Source organism: Paralichthys olivaceus, chromosome 4 (genome assembly GCF_024713975.1).
Source record: "Paralichthys olivaceus isolate ysfri-2021 chromosome 4, ASM2471397v2, whole genome shotgun sequence".
NCBI classification, from domain to species: Eukaryota; Metazoa; Chordata; class Actinopteri; order Pleuronectiformes; family Paralichthyidae; genus Paralichthys; species Paralichthys olivaceus.
In genome coordinates this window covers 27,976,366-27,990,681 of record NC_091096.1, presented here as the reverse complement: position 1 = coordinate 27,990,681, position 14,316 = coordinate 27,976,366, and positions in this window count along the sequence as shown.

Below are 14,316 nucleotides of genomic sequence, written 5' to 3'. Positions count from 1 at the left end.
CATTCATAGATTCATGGCTATTGAGCAGTGCTTTGTGAGTGTTGGTCGAATACTGTCACTGGCATAAAATATTAATGAAAATGCATATTATTAATATTTGTATGTGTGTATATTAAATCAATACAATTGTCAATGCTTCTGCATATGTGTTTGACTGTTTCCATTTAACTTAATTTACTATGTTCCACTTAATACTGGGCTAAAAGGATTTTTTAATGTAATATTTATGTCTTTGTTATTCACATTAGTCATCCAATCATTACTGATTTGATGATATAGAGCTCAATCTGAATGCAGACAATTATTTCTTCAATGCAAAATATATTTTAAAAATCTTGCCTCCATTTGTTTACATATGATAATGAACAAAAATAATAACCAACAGATTTGACACATCTCACACAATTCATTGACCCTCAGCATCCAGCCCTTCATCAGCCGTGAGTGTGGCACATTATGTCATTCTTTGTCGTATATGGTCATCAATAATTTAATAATAATTTATCTCAGACTCCCTCTCCGGAATCGAACCCTGAATCCCCTTTACCTGTGGTCATTGTAGGCACAAAAAGTACCATTGAAAGTTGATAGGGCAGACATTCGAATGAGACGTCGCCACCACGAGGGCCAGCGATCAGTTCGAGGTCATCTAGTGTCACCAAAGCAGCCAGGGCACCACGGGTCTGATAAATGCACACGTCCCCGAAGGTCAGCGCCCGTTGGGGAAGCGGAGAGCGGGCGGGGAGTGGAGTTTGGTTGGGGGGGTGGGATTTTGCGGAAGTTATTTTGCAAAAGGGGTAAGAACTCGTACATCGCCTGGTACACTGGCGCTGACAAGTAGAAAAATTTTGCTTAATTTTGCCTTTATACACCAAATTAAAGATTAGACTCTCCTCTTCCCAACAATATCAGCTTTCCACCCTAGCACAAACTGGCTGCTAGTAATCAGACATTTAGTGTGGTCCATTTCAGGCAGCTTTCGGAGCTGGGTCAGAAGTCAAACTTCTTTCACTTACAATGTTTGAACACTGCTGCTAATGTGTTTAAACATGTTTAGGCATGTGCAGGAATGTGTTTAATTAGTTGTAACTTCATAAAAAAGGACTTTATGGCAAGTAATTACATATCGTCACAACCTCACTCAGTCTGAGAATCATCATCACTGGTGGTGCACTTTTCAGCTTGAGTAAATTATCTGTTAATCTCAGGCAGGTCTCTCAATACAGCAAAACAATTCTTTACAAACTACTTTTCTTTCAATGGTCTTTTTATTAATGATAAAATACATATAAGACAATCAATGCACAGGAAAAAAGTTTTTTAGATTTTTCGTACAACATCCATAACACAAAACAATCCCTTGTCAAAACATCCGGACATGGACATACTTAAACATCTACTGACAAAAAAATGTAAATAGACAGAATAATAATAATAATAATAAAAAATAAAAAAATTACAACCACGCTTGGAAAGATAAAAGATTAATACATTTAATAACTGAAAAAAGCACAGCACAGACACCACCAAAAAAAGGTGAAATACATGAAAAATAGATACATAAATAAAATAGATAATAAACATTTAAAACATTTAAAAAAAAAAAAATAAAAGGGGGGGGGCTACTCAAAAATTATTGTTGAAGGTTATCATAAAATACCAAGAAGGGGCGCCATATTCTGTAGAATTTGTTTTCTGATCCCCGAATAGTGTATCTAATCTTCTCTAGATTCATGCAGGATATCATGTCTCTGAGCCAATGTGAACAGCAAGGAGGAGCTGGGTCCTTCCACTTAAGTGAAATAGCTCGTCGGGCTAGTAAAGAGGCAAAAGCAAGAAAGTTGAGCATAGCTTTATGTAAGTTCAAATCTGGAGCAATGCCAAAAATACCAGTCAAGGGATTGGGCTCAATTCGATGATGGAGGATATCTGATAACGCATGGAAAACCAATGTCCAAAAGTTACCTAAAGAGGGACATGTCCAATACATGTGGTAGAGTGAGGCAGGTGCGCCTTTACATTTATCACATGTAGGGTCGACATCAGGATACATTCGCGCTAATTTGGTTTTTGATATGTGGATTCGATGCACTACTTTAAATTGTAAAAGTGCATGTCAAGAACACATAGAAGAGGAGTGTATCCGATCAAGCACCGAGTCCCATGTGTCCTCTGTAAAGGTGTAATTTAGGTCTTGCTCCCAAGCAGTTCTTAAAGTTGCCACTGAAGAGCAGTGCAGTTTGGAAATAAGGTTATATAGATTGGACAAGATACCTTTAGAGGTGGGGTTAACAGAAAGAAATGGCTGACGTGCTGACGTATTGCGGTGAGCGTATTGTGTCACTTCCGGTGTTAGCTACTGTGTGTTGTATCGGTCTCTTCTCCTCTTCGTCTCTCACTGTACCCTTTCACATCCTAATCATTTACGCTAATTCTGAGTTGCTTTCATAGTTGTGCTATCTTGACTTGTCGCTCGTACACCCCCTTGTCTCAGCGACTCGTTGATAAAACCACTGTGAGCTACACACTACCCGTTAGCTAAAGCAATTTAGCATTAGCAGCTAACGATGGCTTCTCCCTCTCACTCCCCTGCTCTCTCCTGCTCAGTGTGTTTGATGTTCAGTCACCCTTCTGCCTGCTTTAGCGATAACGATACATGTGTTAAATGTAGCTTATTTGCCAGGATGGAGGCGAGGATGAGCCTTTTAGAGTACCATGGAGAGTAGATCGTGTAGCGATGTAGTTAGACAGTCCCCAGTAGCCGGTGCGAGCCACATAGCTGTAGCTTCTCCAGCCCCCCCAGCAGTTCCCGAGCAGCCGGGAAGACAGGTGGGTTGGGTGACTGTGCGAAACAAGAAGCGTAGCCCTAAACCGAAGCCCCAGGTTCACCACCAACCCGTTCACGTGTCAAATAAATTTTCCCCACTCAGCGACACACCCGCTGAGAAACAAACTCTGGTTATTAGCGACTCTATTCTAAGGAACGTGAAGTTAGCGACACCAGCGACCACAGTTAAATGTATTTAACTGTGGTATGTATGTATACGGGGCCAGAGCGGGCGACGTAGAGTCCTATTTAAAACTGCTGGCTAAGGGTAAGCGTAAATACAGTAAGATTATTATTCACGTCGGCAGTAATGACCTCCGACTACGTCAGTCGGAGATCACAAAAATCAATATTGATTCGGTGTGTACATATGCAAAGACAATGTCGGACTCCGTAATTTTCTCTGGACCCCTGCCTAATGTTTCCAGCGATGACACGTTTAGCCGCACGTCATCCTTTCACCGCTGGCTGTCGAGGTGGTGTCCAGATAACAACGTGGACTTCGTTAACAATTGGAAAACTTTTTGGGGGAAACCTGGTCTGATTAGGAGAGACTGTATTCATCCCACTTGGGATGGAGTAGCTCTCATATCTAGAAACATGACGACATTTGTTAGAATGTCCACACCGTGACAATCCAGAGTTGAGACCAGGAGGCAGAGTCGCAGTCTTACACGCTTCTCTGCGCCTCTATTCAAACAGTCACCATCACAATGTCCTATAGAAACTGTGTCTGCCACCCGACCACCTAATTTCTTTAAATCAAAAGTACACAGGAGAGGGGTGATACACTCAAACTTAGTCAAAATTAACACAGCCAAACCATCAGCTAAAAACATAACTATAAAATGCGCTTTATTAAATATCAGGTCACTAAATTCAAAATCTTTACTCATAAATGATCTCATTACTGATCATCAAATAGATTTATTATGCTTAACCGAAACTTGGCTACAAGACGGAGAATATGTAGGTTTAAATGAAGCGACGCCCCCAACCCACTCTAACACTCACATTCCTCGGAACACAGGCAGAGGTGGAGGGGTTGCAGCAATCTTTAAATCTGATCTATCTATCAACCCCCGACCAAAAGAGAGTTATAACTCTTTCGAAAATCTTAGAACCAGCCTCGTCCACCCAAGCCTGACGTCACATAAACCAATTAATACAGTCATCATTTATTGTCCACCCGCCCCTTACTCTGAATTCCTATCTGAATTCTCTGAATTTTTATCAGAACTAGTCCTTAAAACAGATCAAATCATTATAGCCGGTGATTTCAATATTCATGTAGATGTTGCCAATGACAGCTTTAGTTCAGCATTTAAATCAATAATAGACTCGATTGGTTTCACTCAACATGTGAATCAACCGACCCACTGCCTGAATCACACTCTTGATCTTGTCCTGACATATGGCATTGACATAGAAAATATAACAATATTCCAACAGAACCCGCTTCTGTCTGACCATTTTTTACTTAAATTTGAATTCAGAATTGTTAATTATGTCAATTCTGGACGGAAAGTCTATTACAGTCGATGTTTATCTGACAAAACTGTTCACAAATTTAAAGAACTGCTCCCCTGGTATAATTCCCAAACGCGCGTTCTAAAACAGACATCGCGGAAGCTAGAAAGGAAGTGGCGCTCCACCAATCGCCAAGACTTCCACCTAGCCTGGAAGAATAGCCTTATAAATTACAAAAAAAGCACTTAGAAATGCCCAAACCTCGTATTATTCATTACTAATAGAAGAAAATAGGAACAACCCCAGGTTCCTCTTCAGCACTGTAGCCAGGCTGACAGAAAGTCACACCTCTACTGACCCATCTATTCCTCTAGATCTGAGAAGCAATGACTTCATGAGCTTCTTCACTAATAAAATTACAACCATCAGGGATAAAATCCACCACCTCCTCCCAGTGAATAACACTGATTCATTGTCTGGTCCTGAAACCATAGCACCAGATTTATGTCTAAACAAATTTTACTCTATTGATCTTCCTGAACTGACCTCGTTAGTTTCATCATCTAAACCAACTACTTGTCAGCTGGACTCTGTTCCAACTAGACTTTTTAAAGAAGTCCTCCCCCTAATTGACAGTTCCATTTTAGATCAGATTAATATGTCTTTGCTAACCGGCTACGTACCACAGGCTTTTAAGGTAGCCGTTATTAAACCTCTGCTTAAAAAGCCTACGCTTGATCCAGAGGTTTTAGCTAACTATAGACCCATATCCAACCTGCCCTTCATTTCCAAAATCCTAGATAAAGGTGTTGCTAACCAGTTGTGTTATTACTTAGATAGTAACGGTTTATTGGAAAAATTTCAGTCAGGATTTAGAACCTATCACAGCACAGAAACAGCACTATTGAAAGTCACTAATGACCTTCTTATGGCATCAGATGATGGACTTGTCTCTGTCCTCGTCTTGTTGGACCTTAGTGCAGCCTTCGACACAATAGATCATAAGATTCTGCTACAGAGATTAGAACAACATATAGGAATTAAAGGAACAGCACTACACTGGTTTAAATCATATTTATCAGATAGATTCCAATTTGTAAATGTTAACAATGACTCCTCCATGCACATGCAAGTTAATCATGGAGTTCCACAAGGTTCTGTCCTTGGACCAATACTCTTCACCCTATATATGCTCCCCTTAGGCAACATTATCAGACAGCACCACATACAATTCCACTGCTATGCAGACGACACCTAATTGTTCATTTCCATGAAGCATGATGAATCTAATCGCCTAGTTCAACTTCAGGAATGTCTCAAAGATATCAAGGCCTGGATGACCCAAAATTTTCTACTTTTAAACTCAGACAAAACTGAGGTTGTTGTAATTGGCCCTAAACATCTCAGAGAAACACTGTCTGACCAGATAGTCACTTTGGATGGTGTCAGTCTGGCTTCCAGCTCCACTGTGAGGAACCTTGGAGTGTTGTTCGACCAAGACATGTCATTTGACCCCCATATTAAACTAGTGTCTAGGACGGCTTTCTTCCATCTGCGCAATATTAACAAAATTAGAAACATCCTGTCTAAGCAGGATGCTGAAAAACTAGTCCACGCATTTGTAACCTCTAGATTAGATTACTGCAACTCTCTATTAAGAGGATGCTCCATGAAGACTGTTAAAAGTCTCCAGTTGGTCCAAAATGCTGCAGCACGAGTGCTGACAGGAACTAGAAGGAGAGATCATATCACTCCTGTCTTAGCTTCCTTACATTGGCTCCCGGTAAAATTTAGAATAGAATTCAAGATCCTGCTCCTCACCTTTAAAGCCCTCAACAATCACGCCCCCTCATATATCAAAGAGCTGATAATACCTTATTATCCGAGTAGATCAATTCATTCCCAAAACACAGGCTCTCTAGTGGTTCCAAGAGTCTGTAAGAGTAGAGCAGGAGGTAGAACATTTAGCTATCAGGCTCCTCTCCTGTGGAACCAGCTCCCACTCTGGGTTCGGGAGGCAGACACTGTCTCAGCATTTAAAGTAAAACTAAAAACCTTCCTCTTTGACAAAGCCTATAGTTAGGGCTGGATCAGGTGAGTCCTGAACCATCCCTTAGTTGTGCTGCTATAGGTTTAGACTGCTGGGGGAACTCCCATCATGCACTGAGCACTTCTTCACTTCCCTCTGTCTCTCTGCCCCCCCACACCTGTTTATTTATTTATTTGTTAGTTTTAACATGTCATCATGTCAAAGTGTCACTTTGTCCTCCCATAGTCCCTCTGGCTCTTCTCTCTATCTCGTTTCAGATAACTCCGGCACCGGGACTACAGGACCACAACGACCACCATCACCATTGTCTTAATTTATTACAAGAACTTAGCAATTTATTTATATATCTAGTCATGTTGTAGATCTATACATTGTTATTGTTATGGTTAGCCTTGATTTTGATGGTGCCAAATTGTTACCGGTCTTTCTCTCTCCACCTCATCTCTCTCTTCTCTCCCCCGCTCTCCACCCATCTCTCCTTTCCTCCCCCCTTACTTTTCTTTCCTCACCCCAACCGGTCGAGGCAGATGACCGCCCACATTGAGCCTGGTTCTGCCAGAGGTTTCTCCCTGTTAATGAGGGAGTTTTTCCTCTCCACAGTCGCCTGTGCTTGCTCATTGTGGGAACTGTTGGGTTTCTCTATGTTCATATTGTTTTAAGGTCTTGACCTTTAAATGTAAAGTGCCTTGAGATAATGTAAATTATGATTTGGCGCTATATAAATAAAATTGAATTGAATTGAATATCAACAGGGGTAACTGGGGGTTTATAAGGAAATTGGGTCGTTAAGCGCTGTGTAAAAGTCCTAATTTGTAAAAATCTAAAAAAGTGGGTTTTGGCAATGCCAAAAAGTTTCTGTTAGTTGAGAAAAGCTCGCAAAACAATTATCAATGTATAGATCTTCAAAGCATCTCAAACCTTTTCTGTGCCAAATATTGAATGCGCCATCAGCCATTGAAGGAGCAAATAGATGGTTAGCAGCAATTGGGCTTTTAAGTGAAAAAAGCTGTAGTCCAAAACTTTTCCTAAATTGGCCCCAGATTAACAGGGAGTGTTTAACTACTGGGTTGCTCTTGGGAATATCCGAAGCAAGTGGAAGTGCGGCACCTAAGAGGGCAGGTAAGGAAACAGGGTTACTGGCACAGACCTCCATTGTAACCCAGGCCGGGGAAGTGGGTTCGAGATGGAAATGTCTCCAAAATAACAAACACCCAATATTCACTGCCCAGTAGTAGTACTGGAAATTAGGCAGAGCCATTCCCCCTGCCTGCTTGGATCTTTGGAGAAATGCTTTCCCCAGCCGAGGGTGTTTACCATTCCAAATGTAAAATATCAATAATGAGTCAAGGGCTCTAAAAAATTATTTGGGGATGAGAACGGGAAGACATTGAAACAAGTAGAGGAACTTTGGAAGCAATGTCATTTTAATCGAGTTTATTCTTCCAATAAGGGACAGAGACAAAATCTGTTTTGCCTGATCAAATAAAGTGAGAAAATTTGATTTAAACAAGTTTTTGAATTCTCTGGTGACACAAATTCCGAGGTAATTAAATTGATCTTTCACCACCTTAATGGGAGATGGGTATAGTTAAGTTTAAGAGCTTCTTTATTAATTGGGAATAGTTCGCTTTTATTTAAATTGACTGAAATTATCTAAGATCGTGAGGGCTTCTGGTAGAGAAGTGGTTGGTTTTGAAGCAAACAGAAGTAGGTCGCCTGCATACAGCAAGACTTTATGTTCGACTCCTCCCCTCCATATTCCCTGTACCTGCCCATTGCTACGTAAGGCAATTGCAAGAGGCTCAATGGCAATTGCGAAAAGGAGTGGGCTTAGTGGGCGACCCTGCCGGGTCCCACGGTGTAAATCAAAGTATTCAGAGTAATGACTATTGGTCAAAACAGTGGCTGAAGGACATTTATACAATGTTTTGATCCAGGACAAAAAGACAGAACCGAAACCAAATTTTCCAAGTGTAAAAAAAAAGATAGTTCCACTCTACTATATCAAATGCCTTCTCAGCATCCATAGAGGCAAGGCACTCTGAATCCACATGTTTGGGGGAGTACAGAATATTAAATAGCCGACGAATATTGTAAAACGAATGGCGTCCTTTAATAAAACCAGTTTGATCTGGCGATATTACAGAAGGAAGGATATCCTCCAGTCTGTGGGCCAAAACTTTGGCGAGGATCTTTACATCCGTGTTTAGCAATGAAATCGGTCTGTATGAAGCACAATCTAGTGGGTCTTTGCCTTTTTTCAGCAACAAGGAGATACAGGCCTGATTGAACGAGGGAGGGAGTGCACCTGAGTTTAAGGAATCAGAGAACACTGAGCACAGGACGGGGGCTAGATCAGCAGAATTTTTTTAAAAGAAATTTGATGGAAGCCCATCTGGGCCAGGGGATTAACCTGATTGCATAGAAGATATAGCTGCTGAAATTTCCTCCTGGGTGATGGGCGCATCCAGGTTATTTCTCAGGTCTTGAGAAAGGGACGGTGAGTCAAGGTTATTAAAGAAGTTTTCCATAATATTCAAGTCTGCTGTACAATCTGAAGAGTATAAATTTGAGTAGAAAGTTCTAAACTTGTCATTAATCTCTTTCTGGTCAGATGTTATACATCCATTATCAGTCTGTACTCCAGCAATAAGTTGGTTCATTCTCAACCCACGCAGCTGAGTAGCCAGGAGTTTGCCAGTTTTTCCACCGTGCTCATAATAGTTACTTTTACTCCGAAGTAAGAGACTTTCGACTTCATGAGAGGAAAGAACGTTAAATTCGGCCTGAAGTTTCAAGCGCTCCTTGTACAGATCAGGTGAAGGTGAATTTACATGTTGTTTATCTATGTTTAAAATCTGATTAGCAATGTCAGTCTGTTTCTGCTTTGAGCACTTGTTTTTATATGCTGAGAATGATATAATTTCTCCTCCTAAGTACGCTTTCATAGCTTCCCAAATTGTTTTATTAGACACATCAGGTGTTCTATTGATGCTTAAAAAAGTTTTAATATGTGTAGAGATGTGTGAGAGAAAGCTCTCGTCGGAGAGTAACAATGGATTTAGTCTCCGGTGTCTCCTTGTATAGTCAGCATCTGGAAAAGCTAGTACCAGAACCAGGGGAGCGTGATCAGAAATAACAATACTTTCGTATTTACATGACTTAAGGTTTGAGATGAATTTATTATCTATAAAAAAATAATCAATTCGAGTGTAAGTGTAGTGGACATGGGAAAAGAAGGAGTATTCTCTTCCTGTAGGATACAAGAACCGCCAGGGATCAGAAAGGCTAAAATCATCAAGAAATGCTTTAATTTCTTGATGACAAAAAAAAAAAAAAAAAAAACCCTGAACCCCAAGCTCACACAGCGCTCTGTGGAGCAAGCTCAGAAAGACCTCTTCAGGTCTCGTACTATACATCCCCAGAATATACTTCCTATTTCACTAGCTCCAACATAGGTTTTTAATATTTAACCCTATGACAAAAAAGCAATCAAAACTGAACGACTAACACTAAATACACCATAAAGCTAAAACAACTATGAGCAATAACATAACACAGGTTATCATGCCTCTTCTCCCTGCACGCTGCACCTCCAGCTGTAATAATCTCCCCAAACCAGGACTACTCCGGCGAGAAATAAAAATATATTTTTATATATAATAAAAAATACGACTGCATCAACTGGTCTTGTCAAAAGCTTTAATCAGTTAAGTTGGATTTTCATGCATTATAAACAGGAGACGGAGGGGATCCCCCTCTCTGTCCGCAGTGGATGGGCCAGCAAGGATGTATTCTGTATATATTTGGCAGCACTTGCACATCAAACACATTGGCCATGAGAACTAAATCTACTTTCCCTACATGTACCTATCAACGGCCTCTGCCAGGACTGGTTGGGGTGAGTGGAGAAAAAATATATATAGGGGAACAAAAGGAAATAAAGGGGGGGTGGAGTCACAGTCTCTGGTCATTGGCTTGAATCCAGCCCGGGAATCACCACCTGGATGTTGGCATGGTCTTCCAAGGGCGCGTTGGTCCCTCCGGGCACTCCTACCTCCCTCATGGTCCAACATGTGCAGTAGTAGTAGTGAACATGGCTCCAAGATAAGAGGTCCTCAGGTGAGAGTGCTGGTGGTTGCATGACCCTCCACGTTAGCCCTGCGACAAACCGGTGACCTCACTAGGTCCATCCCTCATCAGGACCCGAGCCAGGATGGGTTCCAGAGAGCCGCACAGCATGGACCAAGGAGGGGAGGAGAAGACCCAAGGAATTAGAGACATGTAATAAGATACAATAAAATAAACAAGGCAGAGAGAGAAGAGAGAAGGTGCTGGTTTCTGGTGCCTGATGGGTGATCCCCCAGCCGTCTAGGTCTATAGCAGAATAACTATGGATGACTATGGCTCATGACATATCCACGCTTGTAAAGTCATTTTGAAAGAATTACTGGTAGTGCTGGAAGTGTGTAAATCTCAGAATCACTTTCTAGTTAACTTTGAGCCTTTTACCACGATAACAATATACCTCTTCATGGCCCAACAACTCACACCTCGGGCAGGGTGGGGCTAAAAGTCTAGCTGGCCCCTAATGCAAACAACAGACCCAATACAAAATTGATTTAGACTTGAAGGGAACAGTCTTGATTCTATGAGCTTCTAAAATATACCGTGTAAACAGAATGCTATGCTTGTGTTTCCTATTGATGAACAGTTCTGAATTGCAGTGCCTGCTCTCAATTTCAAGTCAATGTCATTGCCACAAATTTTTCAAAACATGAAAAGGCCCACTTTACTATCTTATTATTACAAAAGTGATATTTCAAGAAAAAAGTTTCAAATGGTTTTCATTGTCTGTTACACAAATAAACCAATTCCAGAAGTACATGTTGACATTACATCTGCTCAACTTTCAAAATACAAAAAATTGGCTAATAATAGTCTATTGCCGGGTATCGAACACAGGCCTTCTGCGCTAAACGTCCCTTACACGTTCCCATTCATTCTCTATGGTAGTGTTAAATCACTATGCACGTAATGCCCCTCCCGGCGACTGAACATTATGGCGCTGTTTCAGCTTCATCTCTGTCTCTCTTCCTCGACTTTTCCTTCAACTTCCGTGACTGAAGAACAACAAACTACAGCAGATGTTGCTCTACAACTACTTTACACATGTGAGGTGTTTTATTCAGCAAAGGTAAGAGACTGTTTGACTAAAGACCAGATAAATGACGGGCAGATGTATGTGTCACAGTGTCTCTTTGTTTTTTATATTAAATTACATCCATCTCTGTGATTTTCTGTTACTGTATTTGTACATGATTTTTGATGATATATAGGATATATTTCTTGGCTTAGACTAATAAACTCTAAAAAAGAAAAAAAGATTATATCTATCCATGTGAATGTGTACAAATAAAGTCTATTGTTGTCTTGTTGTCTTAAGGCCTCAGCCCTCTCCACTGTCCCCAGCAAAGTGAAAGGACAGTCAAAAGTTTTATTTAACAATTTCTACACTGTGACCCATATGTGTTTTTCAGCATGTAAATAGAATACAAAGTAAATAGAGGAAGTAAACAGTAGTATACTGGTTGTAACTGAACCATTGATCTTTTCAGGAATCTACATGCTGAGATCTCCTCTGCCCCTCATATACGTGAACAACCACACAGTAAGATGTATCATACGGTTAATCTTGAATATTATTGGGCCCCAAACCGCTCCTCCTTCAAGATGACCCTCATCCTGCTCATCATGAACAACCTGCTGCCCATCACCAGGGGGACGCCTCTCATCAGTGAGTGTCCGACCCCTGTGATGCTGGAAAGGGAACATTTCTTGGTAGAAAGTAGTTCCACTGAAAAGTGTGTCAATTATTTGGTCAACGGGACAGTGTGACTTTAAAAGAAATTATTAATTTGTTTAATTTATTGTGAACAACAGGTTCCTCGAGTTTTATTGTAAACATCATTTCCAACACAAGATCATAGCTAAGATACATGATGTTATTGAAAAGTTAACTGAACTGTCGTATGTTGTGTCCTGCAGACGTTTTCTTCTGCATCAGTCTCATCCTGATGGTGGCCAGTCTGTTGGAGACGTTGCACATCACTAACATCCAGTTCAGGGCCAGTCAGTACAGTGCCGTGCCTCACTGGCTCAGCGTCCTCGTCCTACAGTATCTCGCTGTTCTTGTGTTCATCCCTCCAATGAAGAGGAGCAACACAGTCACAGTCTTCTTCAACCCAGCTACTAGAGGTATATTGATATTATCTATACAATTTATATATCTATATCTATATATGATTTATATAAATTATGCTGAACAAGTCATGAAAACTTTAATCAGACAGTTGGAAGAAGTGGTTCTGACCAAGCAACATTCAGTGGAAGTAGAGCAAAACTGTTGTCCTCTTTCAGATGATATTTCTTCTATTCGTCTTTTACAAAGTACCCTGAGCAAATAGATAATAATGTATGAGATGGAGAACATCTTTTCCTCCTCTACAATCCCTCTTTTCTAGATCCTCTGCTGAAAACATCGACCAGTCTTAAACTATGTTTCGCTGGTTGAACTGGTGGTGACAGAAGGTGTTTCACCAGATGAAGATAACTGGAAAGATCCATTTATTACCTCTGTTTGTTTATTGGTTTATTTGTTTGCCAGATTACTAAAAAAATAAATTAACCTTTTTCTACCAAACTTGATGAATGGAAGGGGAGGAACCCATTTAATGTGGATGCAGGTGTGGATTCAGTTTTTTTTATTTTTTTCACTTTCACAGGAAATTCTCGACATTTTATGTAAGAAATATGTTCCTCTCCATCTGGGAATCGACCTCGGTCTCCCACGCAGCAGCCGTGGATTGTTTAGCTAAACGGCCCTAAACACATTCCCATTCATTGTCTATGGTAGTGCTAAACTACTATAGACGTAATGCCCCTCCCGGCCACTGAAAATGTTGGCGCTGTTTCAGCTTCATCTCCGGTTCTCGGGAGTCATGCTATGCAGGGTCGAGGTGAAGTCTGAACAAATGAGTCTTGAGTCTTTTGCGGAAGATGGAATGTGATTCCGCTGTCCTGACATTGGTCGGGAGTTTGTTCCACCACTGATGTGCTAAAACAGAGAAGAGTCGCAACTTCGCTGAGCGGGCTTTGTTTGCTCTCAGTGATGGGGGTACCAGTCGGCCAGCTGATGTAGATGAGCAAAGTGCTCTCACTGGGGCATGTGGTCTGACTAGTGTTGGAGGTAGACAGGTGCAGTTGCATTGACGGCCTTAAAGGCCAGCACCATCATCTTGAATCGGATGCTGGCCCCAACAGGAAGCCAGTGGAGGTCACAGAGGAGGGGGGTCACATGGGAGAATTTGGGAAGATTGTAAACAAGGCGCGCTGCAGCGTTCTGGATACGCTGCAACGGTTTAGCTGCAGAGGCTGGGAGTCCAGCCAAGAGGGAGTTGCAGTAGTCCAGGCAGGAGATGACCAGCGCTTGGACCAGGAGTTGCGTTGCGTCTTTTGTGAAGAAAGACCGGATCCTGCGGATATTGTAGAGGGAAGACCTGCAGGATCGGGCCACAGCAGTGATGTTGGGGGGCGCAGGACAGTCCGTCGTCTAGGATTACGCCTAGGTTCCTTGCCGTCGACGAAGATGGTACCGTGACATCCTCGACAGTGACTTACAGGTCCATATGAGGGCACTATTTCCCCGCGATGAAGAACAGTTCAGTTTTCTAAGGTTGAGGTGATGCGTAGCTGTCCAAGCGGAGATGTCTGCCAGACATTCCGAGATGCACGTCACAACGTGGGTGCTGGAGGAGGATGTGGGAAGAGAGAGGAACAGTTGGGTTGTCGTCAGCATAACAGTGGTAAGAGAATCCATGCGATGTGATTGCAGAGCCTAGCGATCTAGTGTATAGTGAAAACAGAAGTGGTCCTAATACTGAGCTTTGAGGGACACCAGTTTCCAGAA